This window comes from Dendrobates tinctorius, unplaced genomic scaffold (assembly GCF_039654945.1).
Source record: "Dendrobates tinctorius isolate UK_male_01 unplaced genomic scaffold, ASM3965494v1 ptg000254l, whole genome shotgun sequence".
Lineage (NCBI taxonomy): Eukaryota > Metazoa > Chordata > Amphibia > Anura > Dendrobatidae > Dendrobates > Dendrobates tinctorius.
Genome location: NW_027361921.1, coordinates 4,801,303 through 4,812,293, shown reverse-complemented (window position 1 = coordinate 4,812,293; position 10,991 = coordinate 4,801,303). Strand labels below are relative to the sequence as shown.

Sequence of the window (10,991 nt, the reverse complement as noted above, 5' to 3'; positions counted from 1 at the left end):
CTTTCTATTCTTCATCTCATTTTGTGGGTTTTTACCCCAAAAAGAGAACTTTTACTCTTGTTTGTCATCAAATATTAATTTCCCACAGCCCTAATATAGTGCAATTGAGAAAAAAAATTCTCTGCTGTTGAAACACTTTAAAAGGAATTAGAGGATATAATTTTCTTTACAGAATATAGGATGGCATCAAGATTTACAAATTAAAACCAGTGGATTTACAGATCTGACTCTGCAAAGTTTGATAGCAGCACAGGAGTATTGTAAACTTTCATGCTTGAACTGTCCACCGCTTGGGTTAAAAATGAAAACCAAACCATTCAACACGAAAGAAGAAGCAGCTTAATCCGACGAGGATGGGATTCGAACCCATGCATGCAGAGCACAATGGATTAGCAGTCCATCGCCTTAACCACTCGGCCACCTCGTCTACATAGCCCCTGTGCGTTTAGGTCAGAAGATGTTGAGAGGGTTTTTACCAGTCAGTGTTTTTTCACTGAAGATTGTACTGTATGTTGGCTTTTGTCAGAATTGCCTTATCTCGTCAACTACAGTGCCTGTTGTTTGAAGTTAGCTTGGGGAAAACTCTAACAGAAATGAACCAGTGCTGAGGTTTTTAATATCAATTAGTCATAATTTTTCCTCCTTTTGGTTTTGCAATGGCATTTCTTCAATCTGTCTATTCTGTGTCATAACTTGGAAGCAAAACAAGTCCCAAATTTCAGCTGTGCTAAAAGATGGCTCATTCAATTGCAAAACTTCAAAGCCTTTGTCCTCGATACAGCTTCTGTAAATTTGTCAGTCTTTTAAATGAATGCTCTTCAAAATTTATTTGGCTTCTTAAGTGGTATGACTGAGATTGAAATTTTATTCCATGTTTCTGCTCTACGTGGAATGGAACTCAAGCTCAATATTGTTTTGCTGCACTAACCAGTTGAATGTTCGATTGGTGCTTCAATCTTGCTTGGATTTCAAATGCATGCCATCTTCTGGTGCTGTGGCTTATTTGGTTAAAGCGCCAGGAGATCCTGAGTTTGAATCTCAGCAGTGCCTTGTTTTCATCTCCTCACAAAGAAGCTTCCTATCTTAAAAATAGGTGTTTCACTTGCGACTGATAGTGCAATTGTGAGATTAAATATCTCTTCTATCTAAGAGATTTAAAGGAAGAAAGATGGCTTCAAGCATGACAAAGTAAAACCAGTTGATTTAGTTTTGAAATGCCTCTTTTCTATGCATCTCTAATCCGTTTATCCAATGTATCTCACCTTTATGTCCTTTGGCTTAGTTGGTCAAAGAGCCTGTTTAGTAAACAGAAAATCTTGAATTTGAATGCCAGCAGTGCTATTCTTTCTTTATGTCAGTTTGGGGCTTCTTATCTCTCTAAGCAGGCTTTCTAATGTATCACACCTGTTTGTCTTAGTTGGTCAAAGAGCCTGTTTAGTAAACAGAAAATCTTGAATTTGAATGCCAGCAGTCCTTTTCCTTCTTTATCTCAGTTTAGGGCTGTTTAAATCTCTAAGCAGGCTTTCTAATGTTTCGCACCTGTTTGTCCTTTGGCTTAGTTGGTCAAAGAGCCTATTTAGTAAATGGAAAATCTTGAGTTTGAATGCCAGCAGTCCTTTTTTCTTCTTTATCTCAGTTTAGGGCTGTTTAACTCTCTAAGCAGGCTTTTTAATGTTTCGCACCTGTTTGTCCTTTGGCTTAGTTGGTCAAAGAGCCTATTTAGTAAATGGAAAATCTTGATTTTGAATGTCAGCAGTGCTTTCTATTCTTCATCTCATTTTGTGGGTTTTTACCCCAAAAAGAGGACTTTTACTCTTGTTTGTCATCAAATATTAATTTCCCACAGCCCTAATATAGTGCAATTGAGAAAAAAAAATCTCTGCTGTTGAAACACTTTAAAAGGAATTAGAGGACATAATTTTCTTTACAGAATATAGGATAGCATCAAGCTTTACAAATTAAAACCAGTGGATTTACACATCTGACTCTGCAAAGTTTGATAGCAGCACAGGAGTATTGTAAACTTTCATGCTTGAAGTGTCCACCGCTTGGGTTAAAAATGGAAACCAAACCATTCAATGCGAAAGAAGAGGCAGATTAATCCGACGAGGATGGGATTCGAACCCATGCATGCAGAGCACAATGGATTAGCACTCCAACTTCTTAACCACTCGGCCACCTTTTCTACATAGAGCGCGTGCGTTTAGGTGGGAAGATGTTGAGAGGGTTTTTACCAGTCAGTGTTTTTTCACTGAAGATTGTATGTTGGCTTTTGTCAGAGTTGCCTTATCTCGTCAACTACAGTGCCTGTTGTTTGAAGTTAGCTTGGGGAAAACTCTATCAGAAATGAACCAGTGCTGAGGTTTTTAATATCAATTAGTCATAATTTTTCCTCCTTTTTGTTTTGCCATGGCATTTCTTCAATCTGTCTATTCTGTGTCATAACTTGGAAGCAAAACAAGTCCCAAATTTCAGCTGTGCTAAAAGATGGCTCATTCAATTGCAAAACTTCAAAGCCTTTGTCCTTGATACAGCTTCTGTAAATTTGTCAGTCTTTTAAATGAATGCTCTTCAAAATTTACTTGGCTTCTTAAGTGTTATGACTGAGATTGAAATCTTATTCCATGTTTCTGCTCTATGTGGAATGGAACTCAAGCTCAATATTGTTTTGCTGCGCTAACCAGTTGAATGTTCGATTGGTGCTTCAATCTTCCTTGGATTTCAAATGCATGCCATTTTCTGGTGGCTTAGTTGGTTAAAGCGCCTGTCTAGTAAACAGGAGATCCTGAGTTCGAATCTCAGCAGTGCCTTGTTTTCATCTCCTCACAAAGAAGCATCCTATCTTAAAAATAGGTGTTTCACTTGCAACTGATAGTGCAATTGTGAGATTAAAAATCTCTTCTATCTAAGAGATATAAAGGAAGAAAGATGGCTTCAAGCATGACAATGTAAAACCAGTTGATTTAGTTTTGAAATGCCTCCTTTCTATGCATCTCTAATCCGTTTATCCAATGTATCTCACCTTTATGTCCTTTGTCTTAGTTGGTCAAAGAGCCTGTTTAGTAAACAGAAAATCTTGAATTTGAATGCCAGCAGTGCTATTCTTTCTTTATGTCAGTTTGGGGCTTCTTAACTCTCTAAGCAGGCTTGCTAATGTATCACACCTGTTTGTCCTTTGTCATAGTTGGTCAAAGAGCCTGTTTAGTAAACAGAAAATCTTGAATTTGAATGCCAGCAGTCCTCTTCCTTCTTTATCTCAGTTTAGGGCTGTTTAACTCTCTAAGCAGGCTTTCTAATGTATCACACCTGTTTGTCCTTTGTCTTAGTTTGTCAAAGAGCCTATTTAGTAAATGGAAAATCTTGAATTTGAATGCCAGCAGTCCTTTTCCTTCTTTATCTCAGTTTAGGGCTGTTTAACTCTCTAAGCAGGCTTTTTAATGTTTCGCACCTGTTTGTCCTTTGGCTTAGTTGGTCAAAGAGCCTATTTAGTAAAAGGAAAATCTTGATTTTGAATGTCAGCAGTGCTTTCTATTCTTCATCTCATTTTGTGGGTTTTTACCCCAAAAAGAGGACTTTTACTCTTGCTTGTCATCAAATATTAATTTCCCATAGCCCTAATATAGTGCAATTGAGAAAAAAAATTCTCTGCTGTTGAAACACTTTAAAAGGAATTAGAGGATATAATTTTCTTTACAGAATATAGGATGGCATCAAGCTTTACAAATTAAAACCAGTGGATTTACAGATCTGACTCTGCAAAGTTTGATAGCAGCACAGGAGTATTGTAAACTTTCATGCTTGAAGTGTCCACCGCTTGGGTTAAAAATGAAAACCAAACCATTCAAAACAAAAGAAGAAGCAGATTAATCCGACGAGGATGGGATTCGAACCCATGCATGCAGAGCACAATGGATTATCAGTCCATCGCCTTAACCACTCTGCCACCTCGTCTACATAGCACCTGTGCGTTTAGGTGGGAAGATGTTGAGAGGGTTTTTACCAGTCAGTGTTTTTTCACTGAAGATTGTATGTTGGCTTTTGTCAGAGTTGCCTTATCTCGTCAACTACAGTGCCTGTTGTTTGAAGTTAGCTTGGGGAAAACTCTATCAGAAATGAACCAGTGCTGAGGTTTTTAATATCAATTAGTCATAATTTTTCCTCCTTTTGGTTTTGCCATGGCATTTCTTCAATCTGTCTATTCTGTGTCATAACTTGGAAGCAAAACAAGTCCCAAATTTCAGCTGTGCTAAAAGATGGCTCATTCAATTGCAAAACTTCAAAGCCTTTGTCCTCGATACAGCTTCTGTAAATTTGTCAGTCTTTTAAATGAATGCTCTTCAAAATTTACTTGGCTTCTTAAGTGTTATGACTGAGATTGAAATCTTATTCCATGTTTCTGCTCTATGTGGAATGGAACTCAAGCTCAATATTGTTTTGCTGCGCTAACCAGTTGAATGTTCGATTGGTGCTTCAATCTTCCTTGGATTTCAAATGCATGCCATTTTCTGGTGCTGTGGCTTAGTTGGTTAAAGCGCCTGTCTAGTAAACAGGAGATCCTGAGTTCGAATCTCAGCAGTGCCTTGTTTTCATCTCCTCACAAAGAAGCATCCTATCTTAAAAATAGGTGTTTCACTTGCGACTGATAGTGCAATTGTGAGATTAAAAATCTCTTCTATCTAAGAGATATAAAGGAAGAAAGATGGCTTCAAGCATGACAATGTAAAACCAGTTGATTTAGTTTTGAAATGCCTCCTTTCTATGCATCTCTAATCCGTTTATCCAATGTATCTCACCTTTATGTCCTTTGGCTTAGTTGGTCAAAGAGCCTGTTTAGTAAACAGAAAATCTTGAATTTGAATGCCAGCAGTGCTATTCTTTCTTTATGTCAGTTTGGGGCTTCTTAACTCTCTAAGCAGGCTTTCTAAAGTATCACACCTGTTTGTCCTTTGTCATAGTTGGTCAAAGAGCCTGTTTAGTAAACAGAAAATCTTGAATTTGAATGCCAGCAGTCCTCTTCCTTCTTTATCTCAGTTTAGGGCTGTTTAACTCTCTAAGCAGGCTTTCTAATGTATCACACCTGTTTGTCCTTTGTCTTAGTTGGTCAAAGAGCCTATTTAGTAAATGGAAAATCTTGAATTTGAATGCCAGCAGTCCTTTTCCTTCTTTATCTCAGTTTAGGGCTGTTTAACTCTCTAAGCAGGCTTTTTAATGTTTCGCACCTGTTTGTCCTTTGGCTTAGTTGTTCAAAGAGCCTATTTAGTAAAAGGAAAATCTTGATTTTGAATGTCAGCAGTGCTTTCTATTCTTCATCTCATTTTGTGGGTTTTTACCCCAAAAAGAGGACTTTTACTCTTGCTTGTCATCAAATATTAATTTCCCATAGCCCTAATATAGTGCAATTGAGAAAAAAAATTCTCTGCTGTTGAAACACTTTAAAAGGAATTAGAGGATATAATTTTCTTTACAGAATATAGGATGGCATCAAGCTTTACAAATTAAAACCAGTGGATTTACAGATCTGACTCTGCAAAGTTTGATAGCAGCACAGGAGTATTGTAAACTTTCATGCTTGAAGTGTCCACCGCTTGGGTTAAAAATGAAAACCAAACCATTCAACACGAAAGAAGAAGCAGATTAATGGGACGAGGATGGGATTCGAACCCATGCATGCAGAGCACAATGGATTATCAGTCCATCGCCTTAACCACTCTGCCACCTCGTCTACATAGCACCTGTGCGTTTAGGTGGGAAGATGTTGAGAGGGTTTTTACCAGTCAGTGTTTTTTCACTGAAGATTGTATGTTGGCTTTTGTCAGAGTTGCCTTATCTCGTCAACTACAGTGCCTGTTGTTTGAAGTTAGCTTGGGGAAAACTCTATCAGAAATGAACCAGTGCTGAGGTTTTTAATATCAATTAGTCATAATTTTTCCTCCTTTTGGTTTTGCCATGGCATTTCTTCAATCTGTCTATTCTGTGTCATAACTTGGAAGCAAAACAAGTCCCAAATTTCAGCTGTGCTAAAAGATGGCTCATTCAATTGCAAAACTTCAAAGCCTTTGTCCTCGATACAGCTTCTGTAAATTTGTCAGTCTTTTAAATGAATGCTCTTCAAAATTTACTTGGCTTCTTAAGTGTTATGACTGAGATTGAAATCTTATTCCATGTTTCTGCTCTATGTGGAATGGAACTCAAGCTCAATATTGTTTTGCTGCGCTAACCAGTTGAATGTTCGATTGGTGCTTCAATCTTCCTTGGATTTCAAATGCATGCCATTTTCTGGTGCTGTGGCTTAGTTGGTTAAAGCGCCTGTCTAGTAAACAGGAGATCCTGAGTTCGAATCTCAGCAGTGCCTTGTTTTCATCTCCTCACAAAGAAGCATCCTATCTTAAAAATAGGTGTTTCACTTGCGACTGATAGTGCAATTGTGAGATTAAAAATCTCTTCTATCTAAGAGATATAAAGGAAGAAAGATGGCTTCAAGCATGACAATGTAAAACCAGTTGATTTAGTTTTGAAATGCCTCCTTTCTATGCATCTCTAATCCGTTTATCCAATGTATCTCACCTTTATGTCCTTTGGCTTAGTTGGTCAAAGAGCCTGTTTAGTAAACAGAAAATCTTGAATTTGAATGCCAGCAGTGCTATTCTTTCTTTATGTCAGTTTGGGGCTTCTTAACTCTCTAAGCAGGCTTTCTAAAGTATCACACCTGTTTGTCCTTTGTCATAGTTGGTCAAAGAGCCTGTTTAGTAAACAGAAAATCTTGAATTTGAATGCCAGCAGTCCTCTTCCTTCTTTATCTCAGTTTAGGGCTGTTTAACTCTCTAAGCAGGCTTTCTAATGTATCACACCTGTTTGTCCTTTGTCTTAGTTGGTCAAAGAGCCTATTTAGTAAATGGAAAATCTTGAATTTGAATGCCAGCAGTCCTTTTCCTTCTTTATCTCAGTTTAGGGCTGTTTAACTCTCTAAGCAGGCTTTTTAATGTTTCGCACCTGTTTGTCCTTTGGCTTAGTTGTTCAAAGAGCCTATTTAGTAAAAGGAAAATCTTGATTTTGAATGTCAGCAGTGCTTTCTATTCTTCATCTCATTTTGTGGGTTTTTACCCCAAAAAGAGGACTTTTACTCTTGCTTGTCATCAAATATTAATTTCCCATAGCCCTAATATAGTGCAATTGAGAAAAAAAATTCTCTGCTGTTGAAACACTTTAAAAGGAATTAGAGGATATAATTTTCTTTACAGAATATAGGATGGCATCAAGCTTTACAAATTAAAACCAGTGGATTTACAGATCTGACTCTGCAAAGTTTGATAGCAGCACAGGAGTATTGTAAACTTTCATGCTTGAAGTGTCCACCGCTTGGGTAAAAAATGAAAACCAAACCATTCAACACGAAAGAAGAAGCAGATTAATGCGACGAGGATGGGATTCGAACCCATGCATGCAGAGCACAATGGATTAGCAGTCCATCGCCTTAACCACTCGTCCACCTCGTCTACATAGCGCCTGTGCGTTTAGGTGGGAAGATGTTGAGAGGGTTTTTACCAGTCAGTGTTTTTTCACTGAAGATTGTATGTTGGCTTTTGTCAGAGTTGCCTTATCTCGTCAACTACAGTGCCTGTTGTTTGAAGTTAGCTTGGGGAAAACTCTATCAGAAATGAACCAGTGCTGAGGTTTTTAATATCAGTTAGTCATAATTTTTCCTCCTTTTGGTTTTGCCATGGCATTTCTTCAATCTGTCTATTCTGTGTCATAACTTGGAAGCAAAACAAGTCCCAAATTTCAGCTGTGCTAAAAGATGGCTCATTCAATTGCAAAACTTCAAAGCCTTTGTCCTTGATACAGCTTCTGTAAATTTGTCAGTCTTTTAAATGAATGCTCTTCAAAATTTACTTGGCTTCTTAAGTGTTATGACTGAGATTGAAATCTTATTCCATGTTTCTGCTCTATGTGGAATGGAACTCAAGCTCAATATTGTTTTGCTGCGCTAACCAGTTGAATGTTCGATTGGTGCTTCAATCTTCCTTGGATTTCAAATGCATGCCATTTTCTGGTGCTGTGGCTTAGTTGGTTAAAGCGCCTGTCTAGTAAACAGGAGATCCTGAGTTCGAATCTCAACAGTGCCTTGTTTTCATCTCCTCACAAAGAAGCATCCTATCTTAAAAATAGGTGTTTCACTTGCAACTGATAGTGCAATTGTGAGATTAAAAATCTCTTCTATCTAAGAGATATAAAGGAAGAAAGATGGCTTCAAGCATGACAATGTAAAACCAGTTGATTTAGTTTTGAAATGCCTCCTTTCTATGCATCTCTAATCCGTTTATCCAATGTATCTCACCTTTATGTCCTTTGTCTTAGTTGGTCAAAGAGCCTGTTTAGTAAACAGAAAATCTTGAATTTGAATGCCAGCAGTGCTATTCTTTCTTTATGTCAGTTTGGGGCTTCTTAACTCTCTAAGCAGGCTTGCTAATGTATCACACCTGTTTGTCCTTTGTCATAGTTGGTCAAAGAGCCTGTTTAGTAAACAGAAAATCTTGAATTTGAATGCCAGCAGTCCTCTTCCTTCTTTATCTCAGTTTAGGGCTGTTTAACTCTCTAAGCAGGCTTTCTAATGTATCACACCTGTTTGTCCTTTGTCTTAGTTTGTCAAAGAGCCTATTTAGTAAATGGAAAATCTTGAATTTGAATGCCAGCAGTCCTTTTCCTTCTTTATCTCAGTTTAGGGCTGTTTAACTCTCTAAGCAGGCTTTTTAATGTTTCGCACCTGTTTGTCCTTTGGCTTAGTTGGTCAAAGAGCCTATTTAGTAAAAGGAAAATCTTGATTTTGAATGTCAGCAGTGCTTTCTATTCTTCATCTCATTTTGTGGGTTTTTACCCCAAAAAGAGGACTTTTACTCTTGCTTGTCATCAAATATTAATTTCCCATAGCCCTAATATAGTGCAATTGAGAAAAAAAATTCTCTGCTGTTGAAACACTTTAAAAGGAATTAGAGGATATAATTTTCTTTACAGAATATAGGATGGCATCAAGCTTTACAAATTAAAACCAGTGGATTTACAGATCTGACTCTGCAAAGTTTGATAGCAGCACAGGAGTATTGTAAACTTTCATGCTTGAAGTGTCCACCGCTTGGGTTAAAAATGAAAACCAAACCATTCAAAACAAAAGAAGAAGCAGATTAATCCGACGAGGATGGGATTCGAACCCATGCATGCAGAGCACAATGGATTAGCAGTCCATCACCTTAACCACTCGGCCACCTTTTCTACATAGAGCGCGTGCGTTTAGGTGGGAAGATGTTGAGAGGGTTTTTACCAGTCAGTGTTTTTTCACTGAAGATTGTATGTTGGCTTTTGTCAGAGTTGCCTTATCTCGTCAACTACAGTGCCTGTTGTTTGAAGTTAGCTTGGGGAAAACTCTATCAGAAATGAACCAGTGCTGAGGTTTTTAATATCAATTAGTCATAATTTTTCCTCCTTTTGGTTTTGCCATGGCATTTCTTCAATCTGTCTATTCTGTGTCATAACTTGGAAGCAAAACAAGTCCCAAATTTCAGCTGTGCTAAAAGATGGCTCATTCAATTGCAAAACTTCAAAGTCTTTGTCCTTGATACAGCTTCTGTAAATTTGTCAGTCTTTTAAATGAATGCTCTTCAAAATTTACTTGGCTTCTTAAGTGTTATGACTGAGATTGAAATCTTATTCCATGTTTCTGCTCTACGTGAAATGGAACTCAAGCTCAATATTGTTTTGCTGCGCTAACCAGTTGAATGTTCGATTGGTGCTTCAATCTTCCTTGGATTTCAAATGCATGCCATTTTCTGGTGCTGTGGCTTAGTTGGTTAAAGCGCCTGTCTAGTAAACAGGAGATCCTGAGTTCGAATCTCAGCAGTGCCTTGTTTTCATCTCCTCACAAAGAAGCATCCTATCTTAAAAATAGGTGTTTCACTTGCAACTGATAGTGCAATTGTGAGATTAAAAATCTCTTCTATCTAAGAGATATAAAGGAAGAAAGATGGCTTCAAGCATGACAATGTAAAACCAGTTGATTTAGTTTTGAAATGCCTCCTTTCTATGCATCTCTAATCCGTTTATCCAATGTATCTCACCTTTATGTCCTTTGGCTTAGTTGGTCAAAGAGCCTGTTTAGTAAACAGAAAATCTTGAATTTGAATGCCAGCAGTGCTATTCTTTCTTTATGTCAGTTTGGGGCTTCTTAACTCTCTAAGCAGGCTTTCTAAAGTATCACACCTGTTTGTCCTTTGTCATAGTTGGTCAAAGAGCCTGTTTAGTAAACAGAAAATCTTGAATTTGAATGCCAGCAGTCCTCTTCCTTCTTTATCTCAGTTTAGGGCTGTTTAACTCTCTAAGCAGGCTTTCTAATGTATCACACCTGTTTGTCCTTTGTCTTAGTTGGTCAAAGAGCCTATTTAGTAAATGGAAAATCTTGAATTTGAATGCCAGCAGTCCTTTTCCTTCTTTATCTCAGTTTAGGGCTGTTTAACTCTCTAAGCAGGCTTTTTAATGTTTCGCACCTGTTTGTCCTTTGGCTTAGTTGTTCAAAGAGCCTATTTAGTAAAAGGAAAATCTTGATTTTGAATGTCAGCAGTGCTTTCTATTCTTCATCTCATTTTGTGGGTTTTTACCCCAAAAAGAGGACTTTTACTCTTGCTTGTCATCAAATATTAATTTCCCATAGCCCTAATATAGTGCAATTGAGAAAAAAAATTCTCTGCTGTTGAAACACTTTAAAAGGAATTAGAGGATATAATTTTCTTTACAGAATATAGGATGGCATCAAGCTTTACAAATTAAAACCAGTGGATTTACAGATCTGACTCTGCAAAGTTTGATAGCAGCACAGGAGTATTGTAAACTTTCATGCTTGAAGTGTCCACCGCTTGGGTAAAAAATGAAAACCAAACCATTCAACACGAAAGAAGAAGCAGATTAATGCGACGAGGATGGGATTCGAACCCATGCATGCAGAGCAC

General features: G+C 37.6%; 6 non-coding genes across 6 annotated transcripts; 3 read left to right on the top strand and 3 right to left on the bottom strand.

The window, feature by feature from the left end:
* Nucleotides 1-345: 345 nt before the first annotated feature.
* TRNAS-GCU (transfer RNA serine (anticodon GCU)) lies at nucleotides 346-427 on the bottom strand. Its single transcript has one exon. It is a non-coding gene; the product is annotated as a tRNA-Ser (tRNA).
* A 3,442-nt stretch (nucleotides 428-3,869) lies between these two features.
* On the bottom strand, nucleotides 3,870-3,951 carry TRNAI-GAU (transfer RNA isoleucine (anticodon GAU)). Its single transcript has one exon. It is a non-coding gene; the product is annotated as a tRNA-Ile (tRNA).
* A 556-nt stretch (nucleotides 3,952-4,507) lies between these two features.
* Nucleotides 4,508-4,581, top strand: TRNAT-AGU (transfer RNA threonine (anticodon AGU)). Its single transcript has one exon. It is a non-coding gene; the product is annotated as a tRNA-Thr (tRNA).
* Nucleotides 4,582-5,640: 1,059 nt separating this feature from the next.
* TRNAI-GAU (transfer RNA isoleucine (anticodon GAU)) lies at nucleotides 5,641-5,722 on the bottom strand. Its single transcript has one exon. It is a non-coding gene; the product is annotated as a tRNA-Ile (tRNA).
* A 556-nt stretch (nucleotides 5,723-6,278) lies between these two features.
* TRNAT-AGU (transfer RNA threonine (anticodon AGU)) lies at nucleotides 6,279-6,352 on the top strand. Its single transcript has one exon. It is a non-coding gene; the product is annotated as a tRNA-Thr (tRNA).
* Nucleotides 6,353-9,820: 3,468 nt separating this feature from the next.
* Nucleotides 9,821-9,894, top strand: TRNAT-AGU (transfer RNA threonine (anticodon AGU)). Its single transcript has one exon. It is a non-coding gene; the product is annotated as a tRNA-Thr (tRNA).
* The last annotated feature ends 1,097 nt before the right edge of the window (nucleotides 9,895-10,991 follow it).